At 42.1% G+C, this 15,880-nt stretch overlaps 1 protein-coding gene across 1 annotated transcript in view; it reads right to left on the reverse strand.

Annotated features, from left to right (window-relative positions):
- Positions 1-15,880, reverse strand: part of GAB2 (GRB2 associated binding protein 2) — a 112,129-nt gene that overhangs the window by 15,190 nt on the left and 81,059 nt on the right. The gene's annotated exons all lie outside the window — the stretch shown is intronic.

The following is a 15,880-nucleotide window of genomic DNA, read 5'->3' on the forward strand; positions in this document are numbered from 1 at the left end:
CTATAATACTGCCCCCTATGTACAAGAATATAACTACTATAATACTGCCCCCTATGTACGAGAATATAACTACTATAATACTGCCCCTATGTACAAGAATATAACTACTATAATACTGCCCCCTATGTACGAGAATATAACTACTATAATACTGCCCCTATGTACAAGAATATAACTACTATAATACTGCCCCCTATGTACAAGAATATAACTACTATAATACTGCCCCCTATGTACAAGAATATAACTACTATAATACTGCCCCCCTATGTACAGGAATATAACTACTATAATACTGCCCCCTATGTACAAGAATATAACTACTATAATACTGCCCCCTATGTACAGGAATATAACTACTATAATACTGCCCCTATGTACAAGAATATAACTACTATAATACTGCCCCCTATGTACAAGTATATAACTACTATAATACTGCCCCCTATGTACAAGAATATAACTACTATAATACTGCCCCCTATGTACAAGAATATAACTACTATAATACTGCCCCCTATGTACAAGAATATAACTACTATAATACTTCCCCCTATGTACAAGAATATAACTACTATAATACTGCCCCCTATGTACAAGAATATAACTACTATAATACTGCCCCCTATGTACAAGAATATAACTACTATAATACTGCCCCCCTATGTACAGGAATATAACTACTATAATACTGCCCCCTATGTACAAGAATATAACTACTATAATACTGCCCCCTATGTACAGGAATATAACTACTATAATACTGCCCCTATGTACAAGAATATAACTACTATAATACTGCCCCCTATGTACAAGAATATAACTACTATAATACTTCCCCCTATGTACAAGAATATAACTACTATAATACTGCCCCCTATGTACAAGAATATAACTACTATAATACTGCCCCCTATGTACAAGAATATAACTACTATAATACTTCCCCCTATGTACAAGAATATAACTACTATAATACTGCCCCCTATGTACAAGAATATAACTACTATAATACTGCCCCCTATGTACAAGAATATAACTACTATAATACTGCCCCCTATGGATATAACAGAATCTGTATAATAATACAGTGTGATGATGTATGTGCACCTCTATGTTTCCCCCCAGTTTAGAGGTGACTCGGCACTTGTTCTTCTTGTATCTTACAATCCATTACACATAATACAATGTTCCAGTAAATAACTCGCAGTATAATTCTGCAGTGGTATAAACCAGATTATGGATGTGTACTGCAGTAGTCATGAATCATCATGTCCGGATGTAATTTAGCAAGGAGAGAATCATTATGTGTCCTGTTCTGTGCGATGATGCGGTGCCTGGGGTCCAGACTGCGCCTCTGCACAGCCACATGGATGGGGAAGCTATAGAGCATGAAATCATGAGCCACAGAGCGATATACAGTATATACGCGTAGGAGAGATAGACCGACACAATGGTCAATAAAAGGGGATCCATTGCCAACAGCTACCAATCACTTCCCATCTCTTACTGTTTATCCTGTAGTGTTATACTCCAGAGCTGCGCTCACTATTCTGCTGCTGGTGCAGTCACTGTGTACATACATGACATTACTTATCCTGTACTGATCCTGAGTTACATCCTGTATTATACCCCAGAGCTGCACTCACTATTCTGCTGCTGGTGCAGTCACTGTGTACATACATGACATTACTTATCCTGTACTGATCCTGAGTTACATCCTGTATTATACCCCAGAGCTGCACTCACTATTCTGCTGCTGGTGCAGTCACTGTGTACATACATGACATTACTTATCCTGTACTGATCCTGAGTTACATCCTGTATTATACTCCAGAGCTGCACTCACTATTCTGCTGCTGGTGCAGTCACTGTGTACATACATGACATTACTTATCCTGTACTGAGCCTGAGTTACATCCTGTATTATACTCCAGAGCTGCGCTCACTATTCTGCTGCTGGTGCAGTCACTGTGTACATACATGACATTACTTATCCTGTACTGATCCTGAGTTACATCCTGTATTATACCCCAGAGCTGCACTCACTATTCTGCTGCTGGTGCAGTCACTGTACATACATGACATTACTTATCCTGTACTGATCCTGAGTTACATCCTGTATTATACTCCAGAGCTGCACTCACTATTCTGCTGCTGGTGCAGTCACTGTGTACATACGTGACATTACTTATCCTGTACTGATCCTGAGTTACATCCTTTAGTGTAATACTCCAGAGCTGCACTCACTATTCTGTTGGTGGAGTTACTGAAAACCATATCTCTAAAAGCCCAGTAATTACTATCCTCATAATGCTTAAAATCAACTATTAAGCGGATGCTCCAGTAAGATGAAAAACCATGAATAATATAAAACGTTTGACAAAATGCACAGATACAAAGAATCCTTAGTCTCACAAAGGTTTCGTAAAGAAACTACTACACGGTTTGTATGTGCCATGTAGTGATGATTAATGGCCTGTTGGGGTCACTATTGTAATGGTGAAATTTAGTCGGATTTTAGATTATTATAACTTTTTAGCAGAGTCACCACTTTTTTATATTAATATATATATACGCATATTAGCTAATTGCTAGGCATATATTATATACCCAAAGCTACATTGTCCCCCTCACAGCTCCATCTGTGGGGTCCTCAGGCGCCATCTGTTTTACTTTACATAATGAATATTTTTGTGACTTTTCGGCAACGAGTTTGTGTTTTTTTTTTAAATAAAACTGAAAATATTATTATAAATCCCCCCTGTGAGAGTGATTCTCATTAGAACAGAGCTGGGAACCATTATGGGACACATTCTCGCAGTCTTTGTTAAAAAAAAAAAAAAGGAATTAAATAATCCGAAAAATTGGATTCATCTGGAATTGTCACCATTAACAACCCACACTTCCACACAACTTCCCCGCCCTTAGGTTTGTGCTGAAAAATGTGGTGCCTATTATTAGAGCGTGACATCTCCGTCTCTGGAATGAACGCACTTTACTAATTAGACTTTCCAGAGGAAAATACTAGGACCTTATTACTGAAAAACTGAAGAGGCGCCTCTATGTGAGGTAAAGATGGGTGACAACCAATACTGTACAGACACGGATAATGGCCCCTAGAGGTAAACATCAGCAAGCAAAGGTATTGAAAATAAAGAAAAATTATAGGATACGGACTACAGGAAGTACCATCCAATCACAGCGCAGTTTTAATTTTGTAATGGGGTCTTGAAAGATGGGAGCTGTGCTGTGATTGGTTGCTATGGGTAGCACAGATACGGTGCTCTAGATCTCTACCCTTATGTACCTATATTATACAGTGATATTAAAGGGATTGTCTAGATTATCTATTGTGAGGGTGCAGCAGAGGGGCTTCAGTGGTAGCGGTTCTGGTTTTAGTTCCTACTCCGCTTTCTTTGCCCTTCTGAAATAGACGTCCATTTTGGGCCTTGTCATAGCTGTAGTCGATCACAGGCCTCACTGCTGACCTCAGCAGAAACAGAGCGTGACTGTGCCAACTTTTGCACATCACAACTTTTCCAAATTGCTCCCCCATTTTTGTTATAAAACTCCCATATTTGAGGACAAAACACGCTCCCTTTTTTAGCAGGTGACCATCACATCCATTAATAATAAATTGGACAACCCCTTTAACACAGTTTACATATTTGCCAAAAAAGTATTGCAGTACTAACTAAAGACATGGCACCAAAAAACTGAGAAAAACCCTTTATTATGAGAGCTATGATCGTTAAAGGAGAGTTTGGTCGATCTCTCACTAGCGATTCATGACCTAAGGGTTAGTGTTGATCTATGAGTAAACCTTCTCCTAGGTGTACAATATGCCCCCCTGCAGGGCAAATGAGGCATCTCATAGTGTCCATTCAAGACAAGATATCTGTGCAATTCAAGAAAGAACAGTGAGAGACCTTGTATGTAATTGCTCTCTACTATTGTCAAGGTATACGAAAATGGATTCTCTTAAAAAAGGGAACTGGTCACCAGATTTTAGTCCATTATAGTACCATCCCCTTCAGGTAGAAGATGAAATGTCATTTCTAGAATTGCTTCTTTTATGTGGAATCAACTCCAGAGTCGCATGAAAATGAGCAGAGAAGAGTCATATTTAACTGAGATGAGTAAAGTTTTAGAGACTTTAGGGAAAGGTGAATTCTATTGGGTCTAAAAACATACTGCTGCTGTCATATTAAAGATAAGAATCTCATCTTTCACACTTCTCCTCAGACTAGTGGTTACGTGTGACGAAAGTTACCAAAAGAGGAACAAACTGAATATTTATCTGCAGCTCACATCGCCAACTAGGTCTTAAACTGTCCATATGTTTGGTTCTGTAGACCACAAAACCATAAGCCTGGTGTGATTTAAAAGATGGGATTCTGAATCTTCAGCATGATACACATGCATATTTTGTACTATACAACAAAAGATGGTGGGGTCTGAAGTGACACTCCCCCTGTTGCCCTGGTGACTCATCTCATGTAAAATGTGACTCTTTTCTGCTGTCACTTGATTTTAGAGGAGATTTTTTGTTATAAGTAAATGGGCGACAATTCACATTACAGATGGAATTCAAGAACATTTCATAAAATACCCATGGAACAGTTTAAAGGGACAAAATATGATGACACAGTCCCTTTAAGGGGTAAAATTGATGTATAACCATAGTGGATCCCATGGAGAGTGTTCCTCCATTACTGTAGTAGAGGTAGGAGTGCTATATATGGTATATACCTCACACATATAATACACCCTTTAAAATAATAATATATTTTCCACTCAAATTCCTTCCCATAAGTAAAGATTACACGACAAGTAAAAGCAATTTCTTCCCGTGTTCCCACTCCCACACTCTGCGTCCTGTGAACCCTGCGGATTAGAACATTCATTTCCTCCCCGCGTTCGGGGCTCTGGAGATAGGGGTGTGAAAAGGCGAGATTGTGTCGCTAATCTATCCGCCCACTTACAGAGAGCCAAGGTACAAAACTTTCTGCTCATTAGTAGCGCCAACTCAGTCATCTCGTGAAATGTCACCAGGAGCTCGCAGGTTAACCCTTCCGCCAGTCAGTTTATCACATTCAAGATTTCACCTCAAATGTGTGTTTTTTTTTGTTTTGTTTTTTTACAATTTTCAAGATCTCAGCTTGCTGTCAGTGAATGGGAGCATTGTTGAGAATAACTGTTCTCACAGCTGTGGGTTTGTTACAGTTCTCTCCAGTCTTTACAATCCTCTGTGCTACTCAGTATCAGGACAGGAAAGAGCTAAGTGCTGTTGATTTTAGCAGATCTCTGCCTAGACTGGATGCGACAGTTACAAACCCTCAGCTGTGTGAAGTTTTTGGTTTGCTAAGACTTTATTTTGGGTTACATGACCTGTTTGAAAGCTCCTGGATCCCAATGTAAAATCTGTCACAGGGACCCACTTGCTTTTTACTAATTATTATACTGGTGTTATAAGCACCTTTGGGGTCCACTTGGGAACATTCTGGGGCACAAAGCGCATGCTGATTCTGGTTGGCTGGATATATATTGGCAATAGTTCCAAGAAATCGTACCAAATTTTGCTTTCCTGGGTCATAAACTGAGAACTCCTGGTTAAGGAAGTTCCTCAGGGGCGGGGCTTAGAGTCTCCTTTATTTTTAACCTAAAAGTTGGTAAGTCTGTAAAGTTCTTATACACCTGGAAAGTTAAATGGATACCTGGGTAGAGAAGATTCTCAGGGGTGGAGCATACATGTCCCGTTATGTATTAGAAGATGGTATGGATATTGAGGCTTGTTGCAAAACATCAATGTAATGTGCAATGCACATGGATATGCAGTATATAACCTGGAAATTGAATTTGGATTCCAGGGTAGGGAAGAGCCTCAAAGGTGGGGCATACAAGCTCCATTATTTATCCAAACCATCTTCTAATAGATAAATAATAGGGCATGTATGCCTCAACACTGTGGAACTTTCCTACCAGGGAATCCAAGTTCAATTTCCAGGTTCTAAGTTTCACACCCAGGTCCTTGGAACATCACAGTATATCAGAACTTGAAGTTTTGTAACAAGCCTTAATATCCATACCAACCTTTGATAAATAATAGTGAATGTTTGCTCAACCCCTGAGGATCTTCCCTACCCTGGAATTCAAATTCAATTTCCAGATTATGTACTACACATCCAGGTGCATGACACATAATAGTGTGTAAGAACTTCAAAGTTTTGAAACCATCCTCTAGATATCTACCAATTCCTAGTTCCTAGATAAATAAAGAGCAATCTAAACCCCACCCCTGAGGATCTTTCCTACCTGGTCAATTTCCAGGTTATATACGACACACAGGGGAATGGCATGTTTCAATGTATCAGAACTTTATATTTTGTAACATGCCATGCACCCGGGAATGCAGCATATAACCTGGAAATTGACCTTGGATTCCCAGATAGGGAAGCTCCTCAGGGGTGGGGTATTAATGGCCAATCTTAATAATAATAATATCTTCTAAGAAATGGGGCTTGAGGCTTGTATCAAAACGTCAAGTTTGAGAAGACTAACGTGCCATGCACATGGATGTGTATTATATAACCTGGAAATTGAACTTGGATCTCTGGGATGAGAAGTCCTCAGGGGTCGGGCATTTAAACCCCATTATTTATGACCTAGAAGTTGGTATGCATCTTTAGGTTTATTTCAGAACTTCTGATAACACTGTAACATGCCATGTACCTGGAATTTGGATTTTCTGGCTCCACTGATAACTATAAAAGGCAATATGGTCACCTCCAATGGAATATTGTTATGACTTCATATTGAAATCTTGAAAGTGCCATCAGTGTATTTGAGGGGCTTATAGCTGCCTAGGCCCAGGGGTGACTTCTTCCTCTGCATTTTTTTTTCAACAGATATGTCTCAAGTCAGAAATCGCAGCAAACATCAGAAGAAAATCCTATGAAATTTTACATATTCTCTCCCATACCTTTCCTAGTAGGACATGTGCAGTTCCTCAGGGGCGGTGCTTTCATATTCCCGCTATTTTATTAAGTAGATGTATAATAATTCTGTAAACAAGACTGCACCTGGCTGAGCAGAATATGATCTATAGAATATGTTCGGTTCTGGATGTTGAACTTTTTGGCTGCACCGATATCTATGGGGTGAATGTGGCCACTAGAGAATCCTGGGTATTAAAGTGAGCCCATAGAATACAATCAGCTCTATATTCAGATCCTGTTCTATGTGGAAGTAATATGGATCATAATACCTATGGCAGACTTGACTTTAAAGCAGATAACAACCTCACCTTTAAATCCACAGAGCCAAGGAATGTTCCATTTACCCATCAGCAAAATAACCCCTTCCTGCCATTATCCTGCCATGTGTATATGGGAGCGGAGGACATCAGTAGTGCCTGTCAGTCTGGGTGACAGAGGGGGGAAGGGGGGTGACTTCCTATGCAAAGATTTCCAAAAACATTTCCAACCGTGAGCCGGCTCCGCTTAGACATCTTCCCAGGAAACGGACTAAATCCTGTCAACTTGTTGACAAGACAGTGGAACAGGAAACAATACTCCATCGGGAAAGTCTTTGTTCTGGAGTAAATATCTTGTTATTTGGTGGATATTTATAGTGCTGTCCAATATAAGGGGTCCATGGGGTAAACCTGAGGACAGAGCCGGCGGAATCTTCTGTAAACATCTACATAAGGGGCATCAGAGGTCATTGTTAGGGAATACGACGTATGGATGGAGCTGAACCCGTCACTCAAAGCTTAAAGGGAATCTGTCATCAGTCTGACAGTGTTATGTATTGTCCCTGGGCAGTTGTGTAATTATACCTTTGTACTGGGGTTATGTCCTCACACTGCTGTGTTCCCTGAAGAAATTTGTACTCATACCTTTGTGTAGGTTTTCAGTAGAGGCAGGTCTATGATATATACATTTTTATTCTGAATTTTCACTTCTGTACTGGGGCTCTGTCCTCACACTGCTGTGCTCTGTGCTCTCTGTAGCCAATGTTCCTTTGTGTAGCAGAATGACTGTGAAATATGGATTTACATTTCAGAATTTTACCTTCTGCAAGGGGGCTGTGTCCTTACACTGCTGTGCCCTGTCCTCTCTGTCGCCAGTCTTACATATTATCCCCGGAGAGATGTGTAATCATACTTTTGTGCATCTTGTCAGTAGCAGCAGGGCTGTGAAGTATGGATTTACATTTCCGAATTTTACCTTCTGCACTGGGGCTGTGTCCTTACACTGCTGTGCCCTGTGCTCTTTATAGCCAGTGTTACCCATTGTCCCCGGAGAGATGTGTAATCATACCTTTGTGTATGTTGTCAGTAGCAGCAGGACTGTGAAATATGGATTTACATTTCAGAATTTTACCTTCTGCAAGGGGGCTGTGTCCTTACACTGCTGTGCCCTGTCCTCTCTGTAGCCAATGTTACATATTATACCCAGAGATATGTGGAATCATATCTTTGTGTATGTTGTCAGTAGCAGCAGGGCTGTGATATATGGACTTACAATTTAGAATTTTACCTTCTACACTGGGGCTGTGTCCTTACACTGCTGTGCCCTGTGCTCTTTATAGCCAGTGTTACCCATTGTCCCCGGAGAGATGTGTAATCATATCTTTGTTGAACACAACCCTGTACAGGAATATTCCCGGTAAAGCTATTTTTTCTTTTTTTATAGTCCTGTTGCTACTAACGACATCCATAAAGGTATGATTACACTTCCCTCCAGGAACAATATTCTACACTGTCTGCAGTTCAATACAAAAAGTACAGAGCACAGCAGTGTGAGGACACGCCGTGGTTAATTGTCGTTTCACAGTCCTGCTGCTACTTATACATGTTCTGTATAGATGGGATGTAGACTACAGGAGAGGTGGAACCACTAGAGGGGATGTTCTAATTAGTTTCCGGACTCATCATTAGTCACAGTCTAGACAGCAGGCTCAGGGAAAGCAGTGTTGGGTGCTAGATTTTAATATCCTGCTATATACCCCCCGGTCTGACATTGTGATTGACATCTCTGAACATCAGTCCTTGGCTCTGAAGGTCAATGTTCCAACATTGAGACTACATTGATGTGTAACTGTGTAGACAGCGCAGAAGAGAGTCACGTAAGGAGCGCTCCTTATCCGCGGGCAGCCGGCGGTCACGCTCGGGGAGGCGGTCTAGCGCTCCGTACCCTGATGTGACCGCACTTTGGGAAAGTCTCGAGGAGTGTGTGTGTGTGGGCTGTAATTGGCCGCTCTGTGCTCTCAGCTGTTGAGTCTAGATCTTATGTTTTTTGGCAGATGCCGTCGTGTATTTCTGCAGCCCATCCCTCTGCCGGGGTGTCTCGCCTTAAAGGGGCGCACCACAGTGGTGTTCCCGGTGTTTGATGCATCGGTAATTGGAAGCAATTGCAGTGTCTGGGTCAGCGGGACCACGTCCCAGTAGGTATTATATAGAGATGTTATATCCAGGCACAGGACATGAACTATACAGATATAGGGAACATCCCCAATATATACTTATTATAAGGAGTCTCTCTACATTGTATTCCGGGCAATAAAAATGCGCCACACCAGTACGTGGGGTGTGTCTGGTACTGCAGGTCAGACCCATTCAAGTGAATGTAGCTAAACTGCAATACCACACACAACCTGAGGGCAGATGTGGCGCTGTTTCTTGAAAAAGACAGCTATGTTTTTGCAACTTTGTACAATCCACAAAACGCAGAGTAACCACTTGGATCTGGAGTTCTGAACTGTGAAAGATGAATGTATATTCCAGTATTGTACATACACTGCTGTGCTCTGTGCTCTCTGCAGCTAGTATACGACATTGTCCCTGGAGTGATCAAAAGTATAATACATTTGTGTATGTTGTAGCAGCAGGACTGTGAAATATAGATTTATTTTCCAAGATTGTATCTTCTCCACTGGGCTCCCTGAAGCCATTGTTAGGTTCTGTCCTTTGAGAAATGTACATTTATACCTTTGTGTATGTTATTAGTAGAAGCAGGACTGTGAAATGTGGATTTATAATCCAGTATGGTAGCTTCTCCAAGTGCCCTTGGGATAGGTCCTCACACTGCTGTGCTCTGTTCTCTCTATAGACAGTGTTGGGTATTTTCACTGGAGAGATGTGTAATAATAACGTTTTGTGTGTTGTTATTAGCAGCAGGACTGTGAAATATTAATTTAAATTACAGTACTGTACAAACACTGCTGCATTCTTTGCAACCAGTATTAGGTACTGTCCCTGGAGAGATGTGTAATCATACCTTTGTGTATATTGTTAGTAGCAGCAGGACTATGATATATGTATTTATATTCCAGGATTGTATCTTCTCCAAGTGCACACTGCACTGCACTACTTGAAGACCATGTTAGGTTTTATCACTGGAGAGATGTGTAATCATACATTTGTGTATGTTGTTAGTAGCAGCAGTACTGTTATATATGGATTTATATTCCAGGATTGTACATACACACACTGCTGTGCTCTGTACTCTCTGCAGCCAGTGTTAGGTATGGTCCCTGGAGAGATCTGTAATCACACCTATGCATATGTTATTAGTAGCAGCAGCACTATGAAAGATGGAATAATATTCCAGAACTGTAGCTTCTCCAAGTGCACTGGGGGTGTGTGTCCTCACACTGCTTTGCTCATAGACCACATAACAGATGAGCACTAATCAGTAATATCTCTGGCCACAATCAAGGCATCAGTTTAGTATCAGTGATTACTACAGTGGAACCAAGGCCGTCCTGGGGGATAGCGGTATTATTTACAGAGTCAATTGCAGAATTTTGTAGGAACTATATGGACATATCATATGGGTTGTGCTTAGTGTAAGATTATCTGGGTGAGATTATGCAGGCCACTTATGGCGATATTATCTTTGCACTGTATGGCGGTATTATGATATTATGATGTGCACCATGTGGCAGCGCAGATAATTCCAGATTCCACATCTGAAGTTTCTTTTCCCTCCTTACGAAGCAGGAACCGCTCCAAGTCCGACTGATGGCAGAAACCCGCGTCTATAGAGCCAAGAGGGAACGTGGGATAAAGAGGCGGCTCAGAGAGCATCATGGGACAGAGATGGCAGCGCTAGATACGGCTGCGGTAATGAGCAGAGCTGGAGGGTCGTCACAGTCACAGCACAACGTATTGTCTCCAAGTCCTAATCCCAAGTTTTACAGATTTTTCCCAGGATGTTTAATAGAGCTGTGGATAAGGTTATGTGCGGCTCTGTACCAAACTAATCCAAGTATCTAACCTAAAAAACCTTTATATAAAGCAGGGTCCTGTCTACTGAACTGTGTATCTAATCCTATCCTGTGTGATACTGGCTGCTGAGCTGTGTATCTAATCCTATGCTGTGTGATACTGCCTGCTGAGCTGTGTATCTAATCCTATGCTGTGTGATACTGCCTGCTGAGCTGTGTATCTAATCCTATCCTGTGTGATACTGCCTGCTGAGCTGTGTATCTAATCCTCTCCTGTGTGATACTGTCTGCTGAGCTGTGTATCTAATCCTATCCTGTGTGATACTGTCTGCTGAGCTGTGTATCTAATCCTATGCTGTGTGATACTGCCTGCTGAGCTGTGTATCTAATCCTATCCTGTGTGATACTGACTGCTGAGCTGTGTATCTAATCCTATCCTGTGTGATACTGTCTGCTGAGCTGTGTATCTAATCCTATCCTGTATGATACTGTCTGCTGAGCTGTGTATCTAATCCTATCCTGTGTGATACTGCCTGCTGAGCTGTGTATCTAATCCTATCCTGTGTGATACTGCCTGCTGAGCTGTGTATCTAATCCTATCCTGTGTGATACTGTCTGCTGAGCTGTGTATCTAATCCTATCCTGTGTGATACTTCCTGCTGAGCTGTGTATCTAATCCTATCCTGTGTGATACTGTCTGCTGAGCTGTGTATCTAAATCCCATCCTGTGTGATACTGTCTGCTGAGCTGTGTATCTAATCCTATCCTGTGGGATACTGCCTGCTGAGCTGTGTATCTAATCCCATCCTGCGTGATACTGGCTGCTGAGCTGTGTATCCAATCCCATCCTGTGTGATACTGCCTGCTGAGCTGTGTATCTAATCCCATCCTGTGTGATACTGCCTGCTGAGCTGTGTATCTAATCCTATCCTGTGGGATACTGTCTGCCGAGCTGTGTATCTAAGCCTATCCTGTGGGATACTGTCTGCTGAGATGTGTATCTAATCCCATCCTGTGTGATACTGTCTGCTGAGATGTGTATCTAATCCCATCCTGTGTGATACTGTCTGCTGAGATGTGTATCTAATCCCATCCTGTGTGATACTGTCTGCTGAGCTGTGTATCTAATCCTACCCTGTCTGATACTGTGTGCTGCGCTGTGTATCTAATCCTATCCTGTGTGATACTGTCTGCTGAGCTGTGTATCTAATCCTATCCTGTGTGATACTGGCTGCTGAGCTGTGTATCTAATCATATCATGTGTGATACTGTCTGCTGAGCTGTGTATCTAATCCTATCCTGTGTGATACTGTCTGCTGAGCTGTGTATCTAATCCTATCCTGTGGGATACTGCCTGCTGAGCTGTGTATCTAATCCCATCCTGCGTGATACTGGCTGCTGAGCTGTGTATCCAATCCCATCCTGTGTGATACTGCCTGCTGAGCTGTGTATCTAATCCCATCCTGTGTGATACTGCCTGCTGAGCTGTGTATCTAATCCTATCCTGTGTGATACTGTCTGCTGAGCTGTGTATCTAATCCTATCCTGTGTGATACTGCCTGCTGAGCTGTGTATCTAATCCTATCCTGTGTGATACTGTCTGCTGAGCTGTGTATCTAATCCTATCCTGTGGGATACTGCCTGCTGAGCTGTGTATCTAATCCCATCCTGCGTGATACTGGCTGCTGAGCTGTGTATCCAATCCCATCCTGTGTGATACTGCCTGCTGAGCTGTGTATCTAATCCCATCCTGTGTGATACTGCCTGCTGAGCTGTGTATCTAATCCTATCCTGTGGGATACTGTCTGCCGAGCTGTGTATCTAAGCCTATCCTGTGGGATACTGTCTGCTGAGATGTGTATCTAATCCCATCCTGTGTGATACTGTCTGCTGAGATGTGTATCTAATCCCATCCTGTGTGATACTGTCTGCTGAGCTGTGTATCTAATCCTATCCTGTGCGGTACTGTGTGCTGAGCTGTGTATCTAATCCTATCCTGTGTGATACGTTCTGCAGAGCTGTGTATCTAATCCTATCCTGTGCGGTACTGTGTGCTGAGCTGTGTATCTAATCCTATCCTGTGTGATACGTTCTGCAGAGCTGTGTATCTAATCCTATCCTGTGCGATACTGTGTGCTGAGCTGTGTATCTAATCCTATCCTGTGGGATACTGTGTGCTGAGCTGTGTATCTAATCCTACCCTGTCTGATACTGTGTGCTGCGCTGTGTATCTAATCCTATCCTGTGGGATACTGTGTGCTGAGCTGTGTATCTAATCCCATCATGTGTGATACAGTCTGCTGGGCTGTGTATCTAATCTTATCCTGTCTGATACTGTGTGCTGAGCTGTGTATCTAATCCTATCCTGTGGGATACTGTTTGCTGAGCTGTGTATCTAATCCTATCCTGGGTGATACTGACTGCTGAGCTGTGTATCCAATCCTATCCTGTGTGATACTTTCTGCTGACCTATGTATCTAATCCTATTCTGTGTGATACTGTCTGCTGACCTATGTATCTAATCCTATCCTGTGTGATACTGTCTGCTGAGCTGTGTATCTAAGCCTATCCTGTGGGATACTGTCTGCTGAGATGTGTATCTAATCCCATCCTGTGTGATACTGTCTGCTGAGATGTGTATCTAATCCCATCCTGTGTGATACTGTCTGCTGAGCTGTGTATCTAATCCTATCCTGTGCGGTACTGTGTGCTGAGCTGTGTATCTAATCCTATCCTGTGTGATACGTTCTGCAGAGCTGTGTATCTAATCCTATCCTGTGCGGTACTGTGTGCTGAGCTGTGTATCTAATCCTATCCTGTGTGATACGTTCTGCAGAGCTGTGTATCTAATCCTATCCTGTGCGATACTGTGTGCTGAGCTGTGTATCTAATCCTATCCTGTGGGATACTGTGTGCTGAGCTGTGTATCTAATCCTACCCTGTCTGATACTGTGTGCTGCGCTGTGTATCTAATCCTATCCTGTGGGATACTGTGTGCTGAGCTGTGTATCTAATCCCATCATGTGTGATACAGTCTGCTGGGCTGTGTATCTAATCTTATCCTGTCTGATACTGTGTGCTGAGCTGTGTATCTAATCCTATCCTGTGGGATACTGTTTGCTGAGCTGTGTATCTAATCCTATCCTGGGTGATACTGACTGCTGAGCTGTGTATCCAATCCTATCCTGTGTGATACTTTCTGCTGACCTATGTATCTAATCCTATTCTGTGTGATACTGTCTGCTGACCTATGTATCTAATCCTATCCTGTGTGATACTGTCTGCTGAGCTGTGTATCTAATCCTATCCTGTGTGATACTGTCTGCTGACCTATGTATCTAATCCTATCCTGTGTGATACTGTCTGCTGAGCTGTGTATCTAATCCTATCCTATGTGATACTGGCTGCTGAGCTGTGTATCTAATCCTATCCTGTGTGATACTGTCTGCTGAGCTGTGTATCTAATCCTATCCTGTGTGATACTGTCTGCTGAGCTGTGTATCTAATCCTATCATGTGTGATACTGTCTGCTGAGCTGTGTATCTAATCCTATCCTGTGTGATACTGACTGCAGAGCTGTGTATCTAATCCTATCCTGTGCAATACTGCCTGGTGAATTGTATGTCTAATCCCATCATGTGTGATACAGTCTATCTAACCACACATGATAGGTTTAGATACGTCTTCTCACTTACACATGATAAGTAAAGAATTGTTTATTTTTCACATATTATAACAAATCTAAAACTTCTCACATCTGAAGATTTGTTTCAGTCGTTTTGGACTCTGCCAGATATAAAAACACAACTTCCTCTTCTTCCCTGATAGTTTGTTACAATGTATCAGTGCAGGTAAGATGTATATATCCGCAGCCCACACTGCTTACCACACAGAGGACAGTAGACTGGATACAAAGTAGCAGCTCCGAACATGTTTGTGCCTATGAATATTAACTGACACTGCCCCATTTACTGACAGCAAGCAGAGATCTCACAAATAGTGAGGAAATTATATTCAATGCAGGGAGAAAGAAATGATTCTGGAATGACTCAGCCTTGTTAAAGGGGTTTTCCAGTTTTCTTAAGAACTAGTGGGTGACCCCTGGCTTCTTCGTGGGGGGTGTGTCCCGGGATTTCGGTTCATACTTCATTTTTGTCTATTTACAGTATCAGCTGACCAGCTATTCTGCGCTCCGACCCCCGAGATGTCAGGATTAATAATAACCTTTAAATATTTACAGTACACATTTTGAAAGGGATGACATGTTACACAGGAATGTGATCGAGGAGGGGAACATCTCCCTGATAAATCCTCTCATCTCACACACCCCGAGCACCACACTGAGTGAGGTCAGTGTAAGGGGTCACCTACATGTACCATGAGCTCATACCTTCCATCTGTACAGGAGAGACCCAACCTTAAAGGGAGTTAAATATTTGTTTGGGTTCACATGTATACCTGATTTTCCATTCACTGACAGCAAGCCATGATGGTGAGGAATGTACATACATGGCATTACTTATCCTGTACTGATCCTGAGTTACATCCTGTACTATTCTCCAGAGCTGCACTCACTATTCTGCTGCTGGTGCAGTCACTGTGTACATACATGACATTACTTATCCTGTACTGATCCTGAGTT

The sequence above is a fragment of the Engystomops pustulosus genome, chromosome 2 (assembly GCF_040894005.1).
Source record: "Engystomops pustulosus chromosome 2, aEngPut4.maternal, whole genome shotgun sequence".
Classification (NCBI taxonomy): domain Eukaryota; kingdom Metazoa; phylum Chordata; class Amphibia; order Anura; family Leptodactylidae; genus Engystomops; species Engystomops pustulosus.